The 23,331-nt window shown below is 41.7% G+C and overlaps 1 protein-coding gene and 1 long non-coding RNA gene across 4 annotated transcripts in view; one reads left to right on the plus strand and one right to left on the minus strand.

Annotated features, from left to right (window-relative positions):
- The window catches only part of RNF150 (ring finger protein 150), a 341,932-nt gene that overhangs the window by 253,385 nt on the left and 65,216 nt on the right, over positions 1-23,331 (plus strand). The gene's annotated exons all lie outside the window — the stretch shown is intronic.
- On the minus strand, positions 1,375-22,927 carry LOC149125017 (uncharacterized). Of its 2 annotated transcripts, none has more exons than XR_016211926.1 (2): positions 9,119-22,927; positions 1,375-4,390 (listed from the first exon to the last, which is right to left on the minus strand). It is a non-coding gene; the product is annotated as an uncharacterized LOC149125017 (long non-coding RNA). The 2 variants fall into 2 exon arrangements; XR_016211927.1 differs by having other exon boundaries at positions 1,375-8,999.

Below are 23,331 nucleotides of genomic sequence, written 5' to 3' on the forward strand. Positions count from 1 at the left end.
GCTGTGAGCTTGTCATAGATTGCTGTTATTGTGTTGATAAAAGAGTGGGTGGATATTGTAATTTTTTAAACAAAATGTGTGGCTCTTTTTTAACTTTTTTATTTTATAATGTTTTGAACATTTTGCCATTCAAATGTAGACATCATATACATTCACATATATACTACTTTTTCTTGAAAACAGAGATATTAACACCATAAGGTGAGGGACTTTTGACAATGATCATAACAAGTGGAAAGAAGAGTATATTGTCATTTACTTGGTAGGATTCTATGAAGTAATATTTATAGCTAGATACCCAATGAGACTGCATCCACATAATGTTTTTACTCTCTATATATTAACTTCCACAAATAAATAAAACATATTTGTCTTTCTGCATTTGACTTATTTCACTTAGCATAATGATCTCCAGTTCTATCCATTTTGTTGCAGATGTCAGGATTTGACTCTTTTTATGACTGAGTAATATTCCATGGTGTGTATATACCACATTTTCTTTATAAAGTCATCACTTGATGAACATATAGGTTGATTCCACATCTTTGCTATTGTAAATTGAGCTGCCAGTAAACATGGAAGTGCAGGTATTACTCTCATACATTTATTTGATTTGCTTTGGACATACTCCCAGGAGTAGGATAGCTAGATCATATAGTAGACCTATTTTTAGTTTTCTGATGAAGCACTCTATTGTTTTTCATAATGGTTGTACCAATTTGCATTCCTACCAACTGTGTATTGGGGTAGCTTTTCCTTCACAGCCTCAATAGCGTTTGTTTTTTCTTTTGTTTTGTTTTGTATTTTTTTTTATTTTTGGATAATAATCATTGTAACTGTAGTGAGGTGATACCTCATTATACTTTTTATTTGCATTTCCATGGTGGCTAATGATCCTGAGCATTTTTTCATGTGTCTATTGACCATTTGTATTTCATCCTTTGAAAAATGCCTGTTTTTATCCTTTGCTCAGATCTTAACTGGATTGTTTGTTTTGTTTTTGTAGAGTTTCTTGAGCTCTTTATATATTATAGATATTAACCCTATTATGAATATATAGTTTGCAAATATTTTCCCCCATTCTGTCAATTGCCTCTTCACTTTGTTAATTGCCTCCTTTTCAGTGCAGAAGCTTCTTGGCTTGACATAATTCTGTTTGTCTATTTTCGTTTTTACTGCCTGTGATCTTGGAGTGTTATCCAAGAAGTCTTTGCCTAAGCCAATGTCTTGCAGTGTTTCCCCTGTTTTCCTCTAGTAATTTGATTGTTTTAGGTAACATCAGTATAGAAAATTTGGAAATACAGAAATATAGAAAAGTAGATTGAGATATTTTGAGGTATTTCCTTTTTAAGTTAGCCTCTTTTTTAAAATATATTTTTGTTTTGTTGATTTTATAAAATTATGTTAAAGATATGCATTTTTGATGAATAAACATTAAATTTCATTGTTGGGAGATTGAAACAAAAAGGAAAAAGGGTTCCAGCATTGTGTGCACTGAATAAAGCCACCATCTGCAACAGTGGCATCCCATATAGGCACCAGTCCAGTCCCAGCTGCTCCACTTCCTATCCAGCTCACTTCCAATGTGCCTGCGAAAGCAGCAGAAGATGGTCCAAGTCCTTGGGCCCCTGTACCCACATCAGAGACCCACATGACATTATCCAGGCTCCTTGCTTCAGCCTGGCCCAGCCCCAGCAATTGTGGCCATTTGTGGAGTGAACCAAAGAATGGAAGATGCACACTCTCACGCTCTCTCTCTCTCTCTCTCTCTCTCTCTCTCCTTCTCTCTCTCTCTCTCTCTCACAACTCTGTATTCCAAATAAATAATATTTTTTTAAAAAAATCACTTAGGACACCAGTATGAGGAAGTAATCACACTTCACATTTTGGCCTATTTCCTGATAATCTTTTATTATACAGTTGAGACAATCTGCAGAGATTTGAATGTTGAGTATTATAACCACAGCATTTTTTTAGGACCTGTATAGTGGGTGACATGAAGAGGAACTTGGAGAGAAATATCTATCTGTGCAAGGTTTATTAGAGTTTAATAAATAAGATGTTTTTTTTTTAAAAAAAAGGATTTATTTATTTATTTGAAAGGCAGAGTTACAGAGAGGCAGAGAGAGAGAGAGAGAGAGAGAGAGAGAGGTCTTCCATCTGCTGGTTCACTCCCCAGTGGACACAATAGTCAGAGCTGCACAGATCTGAAGCCAGGAGCTAGGAGCTTCTTCTGGGTATTCCACATGGGTGCAGAGGTCCAAGCACTTGGACCATCTTCTATTGCTTTCCCAGGCCATCACAGAAAGCTGAACAGGGAAATGGAGCAGCCAGGACTCGAACCTGCACCCATATGGGATGCTAGCACTGCAGGTAGCGGCTTTACCTGCAATGCCACAGTGCCAGCCCCATTAAGAATTTTAACATAAAATCTTGAGCTTTAAAGATGTACAAAGATCTCAGTATTGAAACATTGCCCATTAGACATTTAAAAGTCCTTAAAGGTAAATTTTGATCCCTTTGTCTTTGAAAATCTAGATTTGTGCAGTTCAAATATTAATAAAATGCAAAGTCCGTGTCATTTTAAATTTTCAACAACCACATTAAAAAAATAAAAAATAGATGAGTGAAGCTCATATTAATAATTTATTTTATTAAGCCCAGTGTTACCAAAATGTTTTATATTCTTCTTTTGTTGTTGTTCTCAGTCTTTGGAATTCAATATATATTTTACCCTTCCTTTCTTGGTGCAGAAACTAAATTTTTCCCATACAGTATCTTCCTGGACCATATATTTATAATTAGTATTTAATGAAACTTAACAAAATTAAGCATAACCACTCTGGTTAGTTGCTCATGCTTTATGTCATGAACAAAATGACTATAAGTTCCTTATAGGGAAAATTCATTGCACTGCGCAGCTTGCAAAATGCTTAGTTCCCTCCTCAAATAAATATTTCATCAATAAATGAACAAACACAAAAGTGTGATTAAATGAGTGAAAAGTTCTCCTCAGCATCACTGTAATCAGCTCTTCATTCTACCTGAAAATAATGTGGCTGGAGCTGTAATTTCGCCATAAATCACAAATAAACGGCCCAGTGGAGGTTGGATTTGACATTTCCCCGAATGCCTCTTTCCTTCCCCACATCCCCACAGACCGAGGAGAAGAAAACCCGGTAGCTAACAAATCCACAGCACCAGCTGTGTGCCAGGCACTCACTGAAGTCTGTTTTGTATATTAGCTCACACAACCCTATGAGGTAAATATTATTTTTATCCTCATTTTACTGATGCAGCAGTGGAGGCACAGTGGGATTAAAGTAACTGACCCAAGGTCAAATGCTAGTGACAGGTGGAGCTGGAATTCAGACTGGGTTGCTAGCTCCAGAGCCCCGTGCTCAGCTTCACTATGCCATCACATAGAAAGCGGAGAAAATGACAGTTGTTCACTCACTTCTAGCTTTGTTATTTATTCGTTATCAACAATCTTCTAAGCCTCTTAAAAGATTAAAGTGTGTTTATTTCCCACTTTCACTCTCATCTCTACCTCTGTTCCATTTCTGACAAATAGTGCTGGTATGCAGGAGATCAAGCGCCCATCAAAGTCATTTCAGACTCACAGAGGGAAGGTGGGAAACAGATTGACTTTGCAGTAAAGACAGAAAAGCCAGCATTAAAGGATCACCTGTAGCTCTCAGAAAGAGGAAAAAGGGAAAAAAGAGAAGGAAAGAAAGGAAGGAGGGAGGAAAGAAGGAGAGCACAGGGGCTAGCACTGTGGTGTAGCTCGTAAAGCTGTTGCCTGTGATTCCGGCATCCCATATGGGTGCCAGTTGAAGTCCTGACTGCTCTACTTCTGATCCAGCTCCCTGCTAATGGCCTGGGGAAGCAGCAGAACTTGGTCCAAGCATTTTTGCTCCTGCACCCAAGTGAGAGACCCAGATGAAGCTCCTGGCTCTTGGCTTCAGTCTGGCCCAGCCCTGGCCATTGTGGCTATCTGGGGAGTGAACCAGTGGATGGTAGATTATCTCTCTTTTGCTCTCTAACATTGACTGGCAAAATAAATAAATCTTAAAAAGAAAATGAATAAAAGCATTTATAGCTTATTGCAAATCTGACACTGGGAGAAAAACATTCTAATTTTGTCCAGCTTCATATGACAATTCCCTGTCACAGTGTTTCTTCTCCAAGGGACCATTTGAACAAACCTCCAACTGTCAATCACCAATCTTCATCTGCATGCCCGATCATCCAAAAGCATGCTTTGCCTTCTGACTCCTTGCATTCAGGCTTCAGTTGTTGGATTTGCTTCCTCAGAGGCAATAGTTCCATCAGACCAAAGGGAGAGACAGGCAAACAGCCCTGTGTGTTTGGAGACCTCACAGAGGAGCTAAAGAAAGACACAAAAGGAGAAGACATCATTATCCCTTCACCATTTTCAGTGCCACTCTGCACCTCTTTGGGGGAATCTGAAACCTCCATTTCTCTTTCTGGGAGGTAGCTGACAGCACCATCCATTCCCCTGTTCCACTTGCGGAATCACAGTGCAAGTCCTCTGGCACTGCCTATAGATCTTTACGCACTTGCCATTCCTTCTGCCTCTAACTAGAAGGAACCACAGTGAGCCTGTGGGAATGAAGAGGAAGCTGAGCAGAGTGAGAACCTCTCAACTTGCTCTAGTGCATTCTCAGGAGCACCTGGCGTGATGTGTTTGCCAAGAGACTTGGCCTTCGAACTTCACAGAAGGAAGCAACACAGACACACGAATTACTGTGGAGGTTGCAACATGGCCAGATGCAATGGAAAGTGGCATGGATGCCCCCTGGGAAATTTCCTTTGCGCACTTCCTATCTCTGCTGATCCTGGGGAAAAGAAACCATGTAACTAATGTGTTGAACAGATGTGGCTTGTGATGCATTCAGAACGATCTTCATTTTGGCCACACTGACACCTACAATGTATTGGATGGGTATAATCGTCCCCTGCCGGTGCATGCAAAGTCTAGGAGGCTCACGGTTTTCTGTTTACTCTTAGGTAACTGACAGTTCTAAGAGTCCCTTGAGAGCCCAAAAAACAGACCAAAACAAGTGTTTTCGTGCTGGGCCCTTTCACTTGTCACTGTCATAACTCAGGACAGATGAGTCTCTCTTGCTTCCTTTAGAACCTACTGCAACTGCGGTGCACCCATAGTCTGCTTTCAGTTTCCAGCTGCCTCTGAAAGTCCCCTGACCCCTGCAGAAGCTCCTTTGGGACAGAGCCCATGTTGACCCCAGTCCTGCTCACCCTCTCAGGTGGCCACCTGCCCTGACCGTCGTCTTCCACACCAGCAGCAGTTAGCAGCCTCAGAGCACACACACCCCCGTCGGCCTCCTGTCCCCTGATTACAGGCGGGATGGACACCTGTGTCCACAGCACACTGCTGCAGATTTTCTGAAGAACTCCATCTTCCAGAGATCATAATTCCAAGTCCCCTTCAATGTTTTCATGCAGCAGCCCCTCACAGGCTTGAGGTTGGGAGGGACCCTTTCCCTGCTTGTTTGCTAGGATTAGTGGAATTCAGTATGACAGTGCTCTGCCCTTAGACAGTTTCTACCAATCTCCATACCTTCCTGTCCTTCTCTCCCATCTGCATTGCCTCAAAATGGGCAGAGCATTTAAAAATAACAGAAAAGGGGTCAATGTTGTAGCTCAGTGGGTTAGGGTTCCACCTGTAATACCCACATCCCATATGAGTACCAGTTTGAGTCTCATCTGCTCCACTTCAATCCACTTCCCTGCTAATGTGCCTGGGAAAGCAGTGGAAGATGGCCCAAGTGCTTGGATGCCTGCCATCCATGTGGGAGACCCGGGTGCAGTTCCTGGATCCTGGCTTCAACCTGGTCCAGCCCCCCCCCCCCCCCGCCGCCCCCAGCTGTTACAGCCATTTGGGGAGGGAACCAGCAGATGGAATACCTCCATCTCTATTTCTTTTTTTAATTATCTAAATTTAAGTCAGTTTATTTGGCTCCAAATTTTACCAATTCTAATTTACCAACAATAATTTAGAAGCTTCCTGATAATTAGAAGCTTTTATTTATTCAGATAAATGATAAATGAATGCTATTCATAAAACTTGCCTTCTCTTTGATCAGAATACATTAATTGCTCCTGTCACATCACTGCAGCACTTTTAACTTGCTGGGGAATGTGCAATGGATATTTTCTTTTTTTCCAAAGAAACTTTTTATTTAATGAGTACAAATTTCATAAGTGCAACTTAGAAATATAGTGACTTCCCACCATACTCACCCTCCCACCCCCACTCCCATGCCACCTCCTCCTCCCTCTCCTATTCCCTGTCCCATTCTCCATTAAGATTTATTTTCAATTAACTTTATACACAAAAAACAACTCTATTCTAAGTAAAGATTTCAAAAATTTGCACATACACACAAACTGTTTGAGAACAAGTTTTACAGTTAATTCTCATAATTCAACTCACTGAGGATAGAAGTCCTGCATGGGAAGTAAGTGCACAGTTTCTCCTGTTGTTAATTTAACAATTAACACTCTTATGTTTGACATCAGTGATCACCTGAGGCCCTTGACATGAGCTGCCAAGGTTATAGAAGCCTTTTGAGTACACAAACTCTATCAGTATTTAGACAAGGCCATAAGTAAAGTAGAAGTTCTCTCCTCCCTTCAGGGAGAAGTACATCCTTCTTTGATGGCCCCTTCTTTCCAGTGGGAAAGATCCTTCATGTAGGACATTTTTTGCCACAATGTCTTGGCTTTGCATGCCTGAAATGCTCTCATGGGCTTTTCAGCCAGACCAGGATGCCTTAAGGGCTGACTTTGAGGTCAGAATGCTATTTAAAGCAATTGTGATTCTATGAGTCTGCTCTGTGGACTGCTTCCCATGTTGGAACATTCTCCCCTTTATAATTCTATTATTATTACCAGACACTTTATCTTATTTATATGATCTCTTTAATACTTAATCCTGTTTATACTCTCTCTATCTTTACCTCTCTCTGAAACTTTGCCTTTCAAATAATTTTTTAATCTCTAAGAAACAATAATCAGAGCAGAGTCCCTTTCATATACATTGTCCACCCAGAAAAGGGGCAGGGAGCAAACAGGGCAGGTGAAGATGAGAGAGTCTGCCTCATGCTTCTTTGCCATCCATGAGGGTGTGATCCCATGAAAGCACAAAAGACTTAGTTCCTGAATGTTTTGTTCACCCAAGCACCACATTCTTAGCTGCCATCTCTACCAAACCAAAAGCCATTTTAAAAGAACCTGGTGATGGGTCAGCCTTTTGGGAGTAAAGAAAAAAAAGTATGTGCTCATATTCTTCAAAATACACTCACAAGACAAAAAATTTGCTAAACACATCTGAAGCAGCAATACAAAGTGTCACTTCCATGCCAAATAGAATAGTTACCACTGCAGCCACCCAGCGGCTCTCCAGGGACTCACCGCGGGCAACACATCCCAAGAGTTCATCCAGAACCTGGTGTTTATGGCTGGGGCCGCCGCTCAATAGGCTAATCCTCCGCCTGCGGCACTGGCACACCGGGTTCTAGTCACGGTCGGGGTGCCGGATTCTGTCCCGGTTGCCCCTCTTCCAGGCCAGCTCTCTGCTGTGGCCAGGGAGTGCAGTGGAGGATGGCCCAAGTGCTTGGGCCCTGCCCCCCATGGGAGACCAGGAGAAGCACCTGGCTCCTGGCTTCTGATCAGCGTGGTGCGCTGGCCACAGCGGCCATTGGAGGGTGAACCAACGGCAAAAGGAAGACCTTTCTCTCTGTCTCTCTCTCTCACTGTCCACTCTGCCTGTCAAAAAAAAAAAAAAAAAAGAAACCTGGTCATTAGGCCGCGGGGCCATTTGCCTTCTCTGATTTGGGGAACTCAATATAAACCTCTCTGAGAGATTCTTCACTGCTGAAAACATATTCTCTTCAAATCAGGCCAGAAGTGGCATTCACTCCTCTTTTCTAAGTCCCATGTTTATTTGGAGAGCTGATGAAGCATCCAAAACATCCATATTCAAAAACTTTAAATGCCCCAAGGCCTACTCTACCCACACAACCTGCACATGAAAACAAAAGAAAGAATGTGCATTTGGGACTTTGTCCTGGAACCTGCTTGTGAGCCTCTGTGAGCCAAGACAACTGAGAGAAGAGCAAGAGCGAGGCTGACAGGAACATCACCTTTCTGTTTCAGATATGCAACTTCACTTTACTACATTTGCAAAGTGGCAATTTCTGGGCTTTATGTGACTACAAAATATATGCGTATATTCAGGAATGAACACATCTAGATAGAGCACTCCAGTGTGTGTGAGGGAGCTGCAAGAGTGAGTAGCCGCATCTGCTTTTTTGACTTGTGTTAAAGCCTGAAACGGCCAAGAGGCTGCCCTTGACTCTGGGTAAATATGCTGGCTGGAACCAGCCATGAGAATGATTTCCCTTGGTGCCCATAAGATTCACATTAGCGCTGGGAAGATGATTGCTTTGATTTGTGAGCATATTCCATTGTGGCAGACAAAAGAAGCAGCCAGCCATTTAAGATTTTACACCCCCCTCCCATCTCCCCTTCAGGAAACAGTTAAACCACAGTGGACTCCGTCTATGCACAATGAAGCCATTGCAGATTGTGACACTGCTCCAAGCAGTCGTCTCCATGTCTCTTAATGTGCCAGGTCCCTGGAGCAACATCACCCTCTTGTTTCTGATTCCTGCAGCTCCACAGCTTCATGGCAGCTTCAACAGAGGGACAGCTGTGCTAAAGAGCAAAGATCTGAGCAAAACGTACATGCCTTGATCATTGAGCTTACCCAGACGGCAGCCCTCCAATCCACCATCCACACGGTTTTCCATGATAACATTCTTCCTTGATTAAAAACACTTGCCAATCCAAGAAAGCCCACACAGCCTCAGGCTCCCAGGGCTTTTCCTGTCTTGTGTGTCTGATACCTTAGATGGGGAAGATTGACAATCTGCAGGTTCACAAACAGCCTGTGAGAGAATTAATCAATTGAAACCACAGCTAGATTGCCATTTGGAGTACTCAGCCTGGTTATGACACACACCATCCGCCCGGAAGAAACTTGTCTTCCTGAAATGAAGTAACTCACCAGAAGATTAGATCCATTCATCGCTGGGAGTTTGGCTCAGATGTTCTGAGTTACTTATTGATAGCACCATCTCCAATATGATTAATTCCTCACGATGCTGTCCTGCTTTTGATAAGTGTCAGGGCTCGGCAGCTATCACAGCATGAGACCGGGAAGGGGCCGCTGAGCAGACCTGTGTCTTACCAAACGCTGATGGCTGCACGTGACTCCCAGCAGCAGAGAGGCAGCAGCTGGGGGCAGGAAACACAATGGGCAGGTCAGCAGTTTCCCAATGCTTGAGCAGCTCAGCCCTAAAGCATATCATAGGGGAGTTCCATCATTCAGAGATTCAGAAAGCAGGAATAACAGAAAATGCCTTTTGGATGACGTAGGATTGGCTTTGAAAGTTCAGTCTGAGGGTTCTGCAAGGCAAACTATTTCAGAAGTGAGATCCAGTGGATCAAAGGAAAAGGGAGGGTAACTACCAGAACATCACTGGAGCCGTGTGAGGGGAGATGATGTCACGGAAACATCATCTGGCCAGAGGCAGGAAATTTGGGCCTGAGTCCTGGTTCGGCTTCCAAATAGCTCATGACCTTGGGCAAATCACCTATTCTCTCTGCACTTCTGTTAGGCAGTTGTTTTAGCTGGTGATTTATAAACTGCTTTCCAAACTTGTAACTCTACTATTGAAGTCAGAATCCCTCTCTTGGCACTTTTCCAGCCCCCATGAGGAAATGCTCAAAATCGTGCATCCTCAAAACGCTTCTTGCCACCCTTCTCTTTTCAGCACCACTGAACCAACCTAGCAAGGAACAGTGTCCTCTGCTCTCTCCCCAAATCACATTCTCTAAGACCGTCGGTCACTTCAAGTACAGCACCTGCCCACCTCCACCTACAATGAAAGGCTGAGAAAACAGTGGAGGCAGCTAAAGCAGCTCCAGGGTTGACCTTGGTCCACAGCTGTCATCTGCTCTCCTCCTACGACTCCCACATGCAGGGATCCTTGCTCAGGACAGTTCACCCTCTGCTCATCAGTCTCCTTAATAGTATCCACTTGGATCTTAGCCAACTTTAGTGTGGATTGTAACAATAATAACTATGAGGTAGTGGCATCTAAATCCATGCAGTATGCAGAGCAACTTTTCTGTAGTCTGTTCTAACACTGCTGCTGGACAGCCGGCTCACAGAACTTGGGGAAAAAAGCATTGTGTTTCTCCAGCGGAGCGGTGGAGGTGTGAAGTCTGTGTGTGTGTGTGTGAATGCATGGAGGGCATTTGCTCACAGTTTTGCATAGTTACAGCACTTTGTATTTTTACAGCATATATCACCTTATTTCCTTTTTTCAAGGAAGTGGTTATAAATTTTTTTTAAAAAAATACAATCTTCTGACATCATTTGGTATTGGTTTTATTGCATTCTGCAAATGTAGACGCTGAGGCCCAAGTACCACATTCAGAATCTGAGGTCCCAAATCAAGAAATAAAACCTCTCTCACCCATCCCCACTTCTGTGCTACGTTGTGAATCTAGTCATGTCTCTGGCAAACAGTTTTAGATGAAATTAGTGATAATCACCTAGGAGTAGCTTCGACTCACCTAAAGCTCTTAAAGCCTTATTTTACATCTTACCAAAATATTTAAGCTTCAGACATTTTATTAAGAATTTCATTCAACTGATAAGCAAGTTGAATGCTAAGAAGTCAGTTTCTCTTCTCTTATAACTGTGAAATATGAGACAGAAGAATGTTTTGTAAAGAACATTTAATTTAATAATTAATGTCAATCTATTATTAAAGCAGCAGGAATAAGAAGTCTTAATATCATCTTTCAAGGATCCTATGCTTGCTATCTCCTGGCCTAAAAAAAAAAATACCTTGAATTCATTACTCTTTCTTTCCAAGATCTCTAAGCGTGACTTGCCCAGAATATCTTGTTCTGTCTCTGTAACATTCTTACACAATAGAAACAAACAATATTTATCCCAAGAGCAACATCTGAAGGCAGAGGGACTCAGCCAGGTTTCCCATCCTATCTCAATTATCTTTCTGATACTGGACCACATGTCTGAACCAGTGCCCTACAAAGAAATGCCCCAAAAGCTCATTTGTTCCAAACTAACACTAAGGAGTTAGACATCTAATTCTAACATGCTCATAGCTGGTGATTGAAGACTCGGGGACTCATTATTGGTCTTCTTGTTGACAGAATCATCTCGAGGTTTAGCTCTGCTGCCTATCAAAGTTCCACCAAAGGATTTATAAAAGGTGTAAACCTACATGGGTACTAAGAACTGAGAAAAGATGACTGGGGACAGTATGTCAATGAATTTTGCATGATGAGTGAGTGGAGACCCACCTGACAAAATAGAGAATACTGAGATCTAAATGCCTCCTAAAGAAGTGAGAAGCAAGCCATGTTGCACACAGAGTTCTGAAGAGCCTGGACAGGGGACACCATTTGCCCGGGGAGGCTGCTGCAGATGGCTCAGAAAGAGAAGGCTCTCTGATAGACACTGAGGCTTCCATAGCCACCTGGTAGTTGCGTTGGAGTGTTAAGGTCCTTGCCATTTGGCAAACCCTAGCCACGCACACCCAATCTTAGTTCTGCTTTTGTAAAAATGAATGGAGAGGGAGCTGATGCTGGGCATAGTGGGCTAAGCCTCTACTTGTAGCACCGGCATCCCATATGGGTACCAGCTCCAGTCCCGGATGCACCTCTTCCAATACAGCTCTCTGCTATGGCCTGGGAAAGCAGTAGAAGATGGCCCAAGTGCCTGGGACCCTCCAACCATGTGGGAGACCCATAAGAAGCTCCTAGCTCCTGGCTTCAGATCAGCCGAGCTCCGGCTGTTGCGGACGTTTGGGGAGTGAACCAGTGAATGGAAGACCTTTCTCCCTATAACTACTTCTCAAATAAATAAATAAAATCTTTTAATAAACGAATGGAGAGAAAGGATATCTAGACAACTGGGAGAAACCAGGCCTTGTGGTGTAATGGATAAAGCTACTGCCTTCAACTCTGACATCCCTATGGGTGCCAGTTTGTGTCCCAGCTGCTTCCTGATAATACACCTGGGAAAAGCAGCAGAAGTTGGTCCATGTACTTAGGCCTCTGCCACCCACATCGGAGACCAGGATGAAGCTCCTGGCTTCAGCCTGGCACAACCCCGACTGTTATGACCATCTGGGGAGTGAACCAGCAGATAGAAGCTCACTCTCTCTTCTCTCTCCCTCTATCTGTAACTCTGCCTTTTCAAAAAAATAAGTAAAATAAATAAGAAAGAGAGAAAGACAACATAACAAAGAATGAAGACAAGCAATAAGGAAACCAAAATTATTCAGAATATGGAATTCTGTAAACTATCATTTGTATACCTATAGAGTTATGAGATAATATTGCATCCATGAAAAGGAAATAGATGCTATGAGAAATAGAAATTTTCAGAGAAACTAAAAGAGCTCTTGGAAATTTTAAAACAGCATGATTGAAAAACCTGATTAAAAGATGGAATGGTTAAATTTCCAAAGAGTCATTAAAGGATAGATGATTACTATATAAAATAAAAGATAAAATTCTATTTGTCCTATTAAGCTGTGTTCTCAATGTGAAATAAAAATTGAAAAGCAGAGGCAGATGTTTAGCCTAGCCACAGACACCTGTGTTTGTATCGCAGCACCTGGGTTGGTGGCCAGCCCTACAGCTGACTCCAGTTTCCTACTACTGTGTGCCTTGGGAGGCAACGACAATGGCTCAAGTAATTGGGTTCCTGCCACTCACGTGGAGACCTAGATTGAGTTCCCAGCTCTAGACCCAGCCTAGTCCCAGCGATTGCAGGCACTGGGAGAGTGAACCAGCAGATAGGAGATTCTCTCTCTCTCTCTCGCTCTCTCGCTCTCTATCTCTCTCTCTCTCTCTCTCTCTCTCTCTCTCCCCCTCCCATCTCCCCTCCCCCCCTCCACTCTTTCTCTGCCTCTCAGGTAAATAATTTTTAAAAATTGGAAAAAAAGAGAAGTTGACCTGTCATGAAGAATTAATCTACTAATTCAACACACATTTTGTATCAGCATCCCTTCAAAAATGTGTTTTTCTACTTCAGTGAATTTTATGGCTTTGCATGACATACTTGGCCTCAGCAAATGTATACCAAATTTTTTTAAGTGTTTCTCTTTTTACACAATACATTTGTATTATGTTTGCAATATACAAGTATAGTTGGTTTATTTTATGTTAGTGATCATTTATACAGTAAAATAAATTACTTCCTAGTGCTCAGGCCAGTCACTTGAGGTACCCCATATTCTTTCCATTCTGTTGCCTTCCATAAGAAAACAGTCACCAAGCCCTGTTATTTTCTGCCTGTTCTCATGTGTCATTTCCCTGATCCACTGCTATAACTCAATACCTTATCCCCCCTTACCTTGCTGTTTGCCCTGGCCACTGTTTCAGCCTCCTTGTGTCTGCCATCTCCACCCCAGACTCTCTTCATTCCACATTCAGGAAACTCACCATAGAAGTCTGATTTTGTCACTGTTTTGTTTCAAACATCTTTATCATCTATGGGTTGAAATCTCCACCTGGCTAACCTGCATCTCTCTCCCTGATTTTTTCACCACTCCCACCTGGTACTTTATGCAGACGCATTCCCAGCCCCTTGTGGTTCCAGATGCAGTGACCCCTGCTTCTCCACCTGCCAATTGCTGTGTATCCTCTAAGCATATCTCAAGTGCTGTGTCCTCTGAAACTGACATCTTGTCCAAGCACAATCTGGTGTTCCTTCTCCAAAAATTATCCATTACAAATTCTTGAGAAATTACCAGTCACCCCTCTAAACCTATAGATCATCAAAGGGTTTGGGCTGTAGCCATTCACTTTTACATCCCAAAACCCAGTACAGTTGCTGGCACATCTTTGGACCCCATAATCATCAGCTGAATAAATGGATGAATATGTTGGATTTTAAAGAAAGCCAACAATAGGGGTAGTTGGAAGGTGGAAGAAGTTGTTCTGAAATTTATGCCTGTGTTTTGTCTGCTGATGAAAGCAAATGATGCTCCCTCCTGCCAGTCCCTCTGGGAGGACCCTGTGACACTAGGCCCCAGGATAGAGAAGCACAGTGTTAAACTGCCCTTCCCCCCAGTCATGAGAAGAAGGGGACTAGTGCCCCATAGAAATGGACTGATTTATTATTTATCATTATTGATATTGTGCTACACAGCAGAAGCAAGATTAAAAGCAGCAGAGAGAGACCAAGTAGAGGAGATGGCAGCACAGGGAAATGTCATGGAGAAAGGCCCCGGTGCCTAACTGCACATAAATTTCTGCAAATGCCCTAGTGATGTCGTAAAGCCAAATGCACAGAACCCAGTGCTGGCTTAAATGAAGCTTTTCATTTTTGTTTCACATCATTAGCACAACTCTTATTATTTTATATTAACCTACGAAATGAACATGATCCTACCGAGAGGCAATATAAGCTTGAGAAAACTTTGTGATTTTAGAATCAGACAGAGCTGGCTTCAAATCTTGGGCTAGCCACTTATTTGTGAGATGTAGCCAACTTACCTAACATCTCTGTGCCTTAATTTCCTCTTTATTACAATTGTGAAAATAAAACCTAACTCACAGGTTCCTTGTGGAGATGAACTGAGTCAATGTACATCAAGTTCCTGGCTCTGTGCCTGTCATTTGGTAAACTATAAATATTATCTCCCTCCCCACCCCAAACACCACCTCTGCTGCAGATGCTCATTGGATAGACACATCACAAGTATCTGTTGGTACAGTGGAAATCTCTCCATGTAAAAGTACCTGCAAAGCACCTTTGCCAGGTTCCAAGTCCTGATGGTTCTAGGCTATTCCCCATCTGTCTCTGGGGATGAACCCTGATGTTTCCTTACCCTTCCTCAGTTACCAAAATGGCATTAGTTCCTCATCTAGAACTGTGTGTGCTTGTTTGTAGTTGTTATCATTTCCACAAACTGATCATTGGAGTACTACTGAGTTATTAACAGCAATTTTTATGATCTGAACTCATAAAATAATGACTGTCCTTGTAAAACCAGTGACAGAGAAATCTTTCAGACTATCAATATCATCTCTCTTCAGTCCATCAATCAATCAGCTATCCATTAGTGTCAATACCTACAAGGTCATAATTTCACTTTTTCTACATGTGACTCTGTGTTGGTTGTACAGGTTGAGTATCCTTTATCTGAAATGCTTGGGACAAGAAATGCTCCAGGTTTCAGGATTTTTCAGCATTTAGAATACTATTTTCTTTTTTAGGTTTTATTTATTTATTTGAAAGGCAGAATTACCGAGATAGAAGGAAAGACACAGAGAGAGAGCTCTTCCATCCACTGGCTCACTCCCCAGATGGCTGCAATGGCCAGAACTGGACCAGGCAGACACTAGGAACTGCATCTGTGTCTCTCATGTGGGTGGCAGGAGCCCACATACTTGGAACATTTTCCCAAGCACATTAGTAGGAAGCTGCACCTAAAGTAGAGTAGCCAGGAATCGAACCAGCATTATCTAGGATACTGGTGTCACAAGCAGAGGCTTAACCTGCTATGCCACAATGCTGGCTCCAGGAATACTGTCTTCATATACATAACGAAATATCTTAGGAATGAGATGCAAGTCTAAACAAAAAATTCATCAATTTCATATGTACCTGGTACACATAGCCTGAAGGTGATTGTATGCAGTATTTTTAGTGTACCTGCATTTGACTGTGACTCATCACACGAGGTCAGGTGTGGAATTTTCTACTTCAGATGTCATATGTGCAGTTAAAATATTTTGAATTTTGGAATATTTTGGATTTTTAGATTAAGATTACTCAACCTATATTCAACTGAGAGTAGTCTTACCAATAATCCTAAGTAGTGTTTTGAGCATATTGGCTTACAGTCATATGATTTACAGATAATCTGAAATTTCAGATTTGCCAACTCTTGGTGTTCTAATTTGAACTTCAGAGAACAGTTAGTTTTTTTAAAGATATATTTATTATTTATTTGAAAAGCAGAATTACATAGATAGAAATCTTTCATCGGCTGGCTCGCTCCCCAGATGGCCAGAATGGTCAGGGCTGGGCCAGGCCAAACCCAGGAGTGTGGAACTCCCTCTGGGTCTTCCACATTGGTGACAGGGACCCAAGTGCTTGAGCCATCTTCCACTCTTTTCTCAGTGACATTAGCAGGAAGCTGAATCAGAAATAGAGCAGATAGGGCTCGAACTGACGCTCACTGAGATACTGTCATCACAAGCAGTGGCCCAAACGCTGTACCACAACACAAGCCTCCAGAGGGCAATTTGAAGCAAATGTTTGGGAACTGTCCAGTCATTTAAATCTCCAAGGTTGCCAGAAATGCCACACCCTGCTCTCCTCACTCCCTACCTCCTGCTCCCTCCCCACCCCACCTCCTACACACATGCAGAGAAAATCCACTAGAAGAAGTCTTTTGGTAACACAGATGTCTCTCAATCACTAGGTTCTTCTGTGGTGGTCCTCCCTGCAGTTTCTTCCTGCCTTTGGGAAAAATTTTTCTTGGAAAACTTGTAGAAAAGAAAATATTTTGTGGTTAAGTGATTTAGCAGAACCCTGCTCCCCACAACTGTCCCAGACACATCTGGTCTTGTTGTCAGGACACCGTCCACTTTAGCAGGGTAAGTCTGAGAATGCCAGGATGATTGGTGCTTCCTCCTAACTCTGGAGTCCTCCCATGGTGCACACATCAGGACATCACAGTGAGATCCAAGCTGGGCTCCCTGTGCATACGTGTGCACGTACACCCTGCATACACTTGTGCATACATACATGTGCACACACACACATCACCATGACCACAAGTCCTCAGAGCTTTGGCTCATCAACCAGAATCACCACAAATTACTTATCTAGGAATGCCTAGGAATCATTCTAGGCAGAGGTAGCAAGTTGGTGTCACATACATGTGACATGGCCTGCCTGCAGAAGCGTTGCATTTGGTCCTCCAAATGTTTCTGATAAATTTCAGCTGAGAGCCAACATTTCCATATGGTGAAGTTTTACATAGAAGCCTGAATTCCAAACTTGGAAAAGTGAGAAGATAGAGCAATTCCAGGCCCGTTATGTTGTCATTTGGCTTGATGTTGAGACAGAGCATGTCCCCTGCAGTTCACCATAGATTCGCATCCTAAATTTAGGGACAATAATATTTCCTTCACATGCAGTAATATCTAAAAGAAGATCAATGCTTTGAATTTTCCTATTAGTTCTCATTAAAAAGAAAACTTATTGGTAAAAACATGCAATAAAACAAACTGTTGTACCCATTAGCCAACAACATACCCAGTTAACACTCTCACTGGAAGCCAATGGTCACAGCACGGAGGAACAATTAGCAGATTTATAGACTAAAGTTCCATCAGATTTTTTTATCAAACAAGTCATTCATTTCTATAAATAAAGATTTATGCCTTTCTTAATCAGAGCTGTCAACACAAGAAAGTATTGGCTGCATTTAAACTCCTGCTGTGCAACAAGAACAGTGGAATGATTTTTTAAGGAAAAGTAATACTCACCATAATAGTACTGCCAATTATTTAAATGAGAAGTTAATTAGAAAATTGGATATGCAAATCAAAGTTTAAGCCCTGTTATATAGTTGAGATGAAATTTGTACTATGGGATACCTAAGAACTTCCATCCACAAACTCATGTGTACATATGTATATGAAAATGCATTATTGTGCATACCTACCAATGCACAAACATATGTGTGTATGTACACATGTTCATGTATGCATATGATGTGTAGTGTGCTTGCATGCCTAAAGCAGTACTTGTACACACATGTACATCTGTGCATTTATATAACATACATGGTTCTCAGAACCATCTACTTTAGGTCACAGAGGTTAGCCATGTTTCAGCAGAAATAATTGAAGTCTCTAATTACAACTCCCATGATTACTCCTAAAAATGAAAATGTAATTCCAATCTAGTTCATAAGAGACAGAGTAACTCATAAGACAAATTTGCATATTGTCCTTTTTCTTCAGTGGACATAAAGATTCTCTAATATTTGAAAAAGTCAAATACGCTACTACAAGTAAGGTAGTGCCTAATTTTATGTACAGTAGTGTACGCTTAACATCTAAACCTTGGGATGGAATGATACCTTTACAGCCGAATAAAACTGTGCTCAGAGGAATTGTGAATCCCTCTGTCTTTCTGTCTGGAGATTGAATGGCTCCCTTGTGCATGCACCCCTTCCATTGTGATTCCTGTGTCTGGTCTTCACCAGAGCCAAGCCAATGCTGACACCATGCTTTTGAACTTCTAGAACTGTAAGCTAAACAAACCTTTCTTTTTGTTGAGAGAGCCCAGCCCAGGTATTTTATTATAGTAATGAAAAATTAACTAATATACTTGCGGTCCATTTGAATTTTATATATCTACTGTGATAGTAATTTTATTTAGGGGTATTGGAGTTAGAACATTCACTTCAACCAAACTAACTTCATCTATTTCTTATTTTTTAAAAGATTTATTTATTTATTTGAAAGGCAGAGTTACAGAGAGGCAAACTCAGAGAGAGAGAGAGGTCTTCCATCTGCTGGTTCACTCCCCAAGTGGCCGCAATGGCCAGAGCTGAGCCAACCCAAAGCCAGGAGCCAGGAGCTTCTTTTGGGTCTCCCACATGGGTGCAGGGGCACAAGGACTTGGGCCATTTTCTGCTGCTTTCCCAGTCCACAGCAGAGAGCTGTATTGGAAGTGGAGCAGCTGGGACACAAACTGGCACCCATATGGGATGCCGGCACTGCAAGCAGCAGCTTTACCCACTACACCACAGCAACGGCCCCTAACCTTGTCTATTTCTTCTTGACTCAGCTTTGAGAACTTCAACTGAATAAACTAGTGCCATTTTATGCACTTGGTCTTTGGATAGATCCTTCTTAATAGATCCATGCTATCAATGTGTGCAATAAAGATGACTACTGGAACCTTGAAACATTAATCCAAATCCCAAAAGAAAATCGTAAAACAAGTGCATTTTTATTAAGTTATGCCTTTCTTCTGATATTGATGGAGCTTTAATCCTAACAGCCAACATTGCTGAATGGGGCAGAAGGCCAGTGCCATTTTATTGTTAGAGTGATTGCTCCTTTTCTCATGAGGCACTGCAGACCTGACGTGTGACCTACATGCTGTGGTGTAGGATTGATTTACATTTTGAGCACAAGCAGTAACTCCCAGATCATCGACTGAAAAAAAAAAAAGGAAGAGCTTTCTATAAAAACAAATACTTTAAAAATCTGAGATACTGAAGTCCTTGAATCAATAGAGCAAAAGATGAGTTTTGAAAGGATTGCAATTGGTTTTCTCAGATACATAATCTTCCTGAAGAAAGAGGTCTTTGGTGTCATAAATTTAATTATTAGAGAAAAAGGAAGCCGACAAGTTTACGTTTTATAGTTCCTTGGCTTCATGGCAGCCAAGCTCTGCCAGAGAGAACTAATAAGCTTGTAACTGCTAAGCAGCAGGATCCTCCAGGAAAGGAATTCTGGGAGCTTGATAATTGGAAAGAAGTGATAGTGGTAGAAGTTCTTTCTTTGCTTTTATTTTTCCATCTTAAGAAACAATTATGAAACATGGGGAATCATAGATTAGTTCTCATATGTAAATATATGGGAGAACTTCCAAAATGCATGGAAAATGGAATCAAGAGGTAAGTTTATTTTGGTACAGAAAACTTTTGAAATCCATGTGTAGTTTTCTGTAATACACAATTTTCCATGAGCATTTTTGAAGACCTCTTGTATGCATGGATTTCAATTTTTTGCACCAAAATAAGCTTGTATTTCAATTCCATTTTCTACAAACTTTTTAAAGTAAACTCATAGCTAATGTCTTACAGAGTCAAATACATTTTTTTCTTCCTAACCATATTGTTGAGACTGGGACTTTCTATTGCTACGTATTTATGCTTATGGTGTGCCCATCTTCTGCTCCAAGAGTTTTCTCACTCCCTAAATATGCATCCTCTTCTTAGAGAACCCCGATCTCCAAAAATGCAGCTCTAAAATAGAAAAATTTACACATTTCTGATACTGGAATTGCAAAGTTTTGAGGAAGAAAATGTTCAGACTGTCTCAGAAATTCCAATCAGCTCTCTTGTTTCTCATGCCCTCTGGCCCTGTCAATGAAATTTTCTCTTAGCTGGAGTGGAAGAAAACCAAAAGTGACCTGGGACTTAGTCTCAGAGGGATTCATGAACAGGATCTGCAAAAGTAAGGTTCTGAAAGACTCTCCTGTCCATTAGCTGGTCTTGCAGATTTGCCCAGGAAATTGACAGAGTCTGCTGGCCCTTAGAGACGCTTTGAATTGAGGATGCTCCCTTGGTATCCATGGAGATGCAGGCAGCTCAGCACCAGATGAGAACCTTATATGTGATTTGGGGATTTATGGATTTTTAATCACAATCTCCATAGTTACCATTTTTGACAAAGTATCCCACATTATAGGAAACTAAAAATGGACTCAAGCGGCTGTTCTCCTGTGGTTAAATACTATGAAATATTTGCCAGCAGGAAAGAAAAAAATTGAAGACGCTGTATTAAGGTCTATTCACAATTGAGCACCTACCATTTGGAATCTGGACTCTGTGGCTGCAGTTTTCTTTTTTTAAAATACAAGCTCGAAATTTGCATTGATTGTATGCTAGTGGGAAACATTGGCAAACTGACAAATGCAGTAACCAAAGGGTATGAGGCAGGAGCTCTATATCAGACAAATATTTAGGGTTATTTGTCTATGTTAAAAAAAAGAGAAGACTCATTCTAAATATCAGTTATCATCCTCAATCACAACAATAAGATCCTTTCAAAAGAAATAAAAGTTCATAATCTAGATGGACCACATGTTGAAATGACTTTTTCTTAGGGAGAGTTCATAGAACATATTAAGAATGACTAGGAGAAGAAGCGTTGTAAGATACGGCAAATATCTGGAAGGCCACTGTTAATCTGGAAATCAGCATCATTAATTAAACAAGTGCATTTTGCCAGAGATGGCAGTGACTCGCTGTGGTTTGTATTAATGCCTATTTTGAGCTAGGATGAAATTGCCCCTCCTCTGAAGGAATGTAGATTGTAACAGATGTAAAACAGATGTGTACAAAGTAGAAGTTCCTTAGCCAAGTACTATTTCTTAAAAATCGGTCTTGTGTGCCAGACCTCCTAAAGACTTTGTCTACACAGGAGATTTGTATCACTTTCATTTGTTTAAGAGAGAGAGAGAAGAATGATGATCCTTGGACTGGTGGAGAAAAGGCTAAAACCTTAACCCTGTGTTAAATTCCAAGAATTCCCAATGTGCTCGTCCAGGGAATTTGGCCTTTTGAACACATTTTGAAGAATATTAGGATGAACTGTCTCTGTCCTGGATTTTTCACCCTTCATACTGGAACATTGTTAGCTTTTAAGTCATTTTCCTATTTCTGTTTTTACATCCATATATGTCCACCCAGTCATGGTAGTTTACTTATAAAATGGTGTCTTCTCAGTTGTCCTCACTGCTTCATTTTTAAGCTTAAAAAGACCCCTAGCAGAACAACTGGCTTATTCACACGGGGCCACTGCCAGCAATGGGGAACTCCAACTGCACACAGGTGGCCTCTGATCCCAGGGAGGAGCTGAGCATGCTTCTGAAGCCATTAAAGAGAAACAAGAAACCCGAAAATGGTCTTAGAAGGTACCTGGTCAGGTGGGGGAGTTGGAAAGAGCAGAAATAAGATTCCTGGTCCCTATAAATAAATGAAGCGCTGGGGTTCACAGTGTGGCCCAGAGCTTGTTTACTTAGCCAATTCTGCAGACTTGCCCTGGCGTGTTCCACATAATATTCAAGTCAAAAGAGTACCAGTATCACCCCTCCTCCCCAATTTTTAGACTTTAAAAAACAGGATTTCTTCACCTTTTCCTGTTCATTTATTAAATGCATTGAAGTGATAACCTTTACACTTCTTTTATGTGGGATGAAAACTTGGCACTGTCCATGCAAAATAAGCCATTGCCCTTTTAGAGTTTACAGACTGCTCTAATTAGGAGAGAAAACATCTATGGCTCAAATATTTACATAAATAGGTAAAGGCAGTGCTGTTCATCAGGAATCCAAGATATTGCAGATTAAAAGTACTCTGCAGACAGAGAGGGCGTCGCAAGGGGAGCACTGCCCCTAGACTTGGGACTCCAGGGCTCATTTCCTTGCCTGCTTACTTCCCCAATGGGAAGGAGCCTGCAGGGCTCAGGAGACAAGCCACATGGAGCCCATACTCTACATGCAAGAGGCAATGGCACTTCACACACTGCCACCAAGTGGAAGGCCTGAACTGGCCACAGTCATCCCTTCATTGGAGTTTTTAACAGCAAATGTCTTTTTCAAATCTAATATTTGTGTACAATTCAAACATAATAAAGAAATATTTAAACAGTTTAAACTGTTTGGGTTTTGTCTTTTCAGCTAGTAGATGCCTGAGCCGTGCCTGGCAGAGAGGCTGGCGAAGCACAAGCCCTTGCCTGCCCTTACTGTTGCATCACATTAAGGAGAGGTAGTTAGGGGAGCTAATTTTAGCTTCCAGATGCTTGTTTTGTTGTGTTGTGGTTTAGCTTTCCAGGAAATAAAGATCAGGTCAGCAAAGGAAACGAAGATCAGATTAGTGAAGTAAATGAGGTGGTTTAACAAATTTCCACAAAGACTCCTTACCCTATTAATTAGTTGTCTGCCTCTGTGTTTTTCAGTGCTCAGTTCTAAGAGAGGGAGAGAAATGGTTGGGTTTTGGACGAGCCATCTTAGCAGTCTTTCTTCCAGTCAGCTTTGTGACCTTCCTCTTATCACCATCACCCTGCACCACTATTCAGTGTCACCTGTTATTCCTACAGCAGCCCCTGAGGTACCTGTGGGAGCCCGTAGGTCTTCATGGAGCACCATGAAACCCAATAGAGCAAAAACAGTAGCTCTGGGTCCACAGTAGATCTGCCACATTCTGGCTCTTTCAGAGGTTTTGAGAGAGTACCTTAGCTTTTCTTTTTATATATATATAAGATTTATTTATTTATTTGAAAGGCAGAGTTACACAGGGAGATAAGGAGAGGCAGAGAGAGAGGGAGAGAGAGAGAGAGAGAGAGGTCTTCCATCCTCTGGTTCACTCCCCAATTGGCTGTAATGACCGGAGCTGCACCGAT

The sequence above is a fragment of the Oryctolagus cuniculus genome, chromosome 8, assembly GCF_051225735.1.
Source record: "Oryctolagus cuniculus isolate XC-2025 breed Fujian yellow rabbit chromosome 8, ASM5122573v1, whole genome shotgun sequence".
In the NCBI taxonomy this organism is placed as follows: domain Eukaryota; kingdom Metazoa; phylum Chordata; class Mammalia; order Lagomorpha; family Leporidae; genus Oryctolagus; species Oryctolagus cuniculus.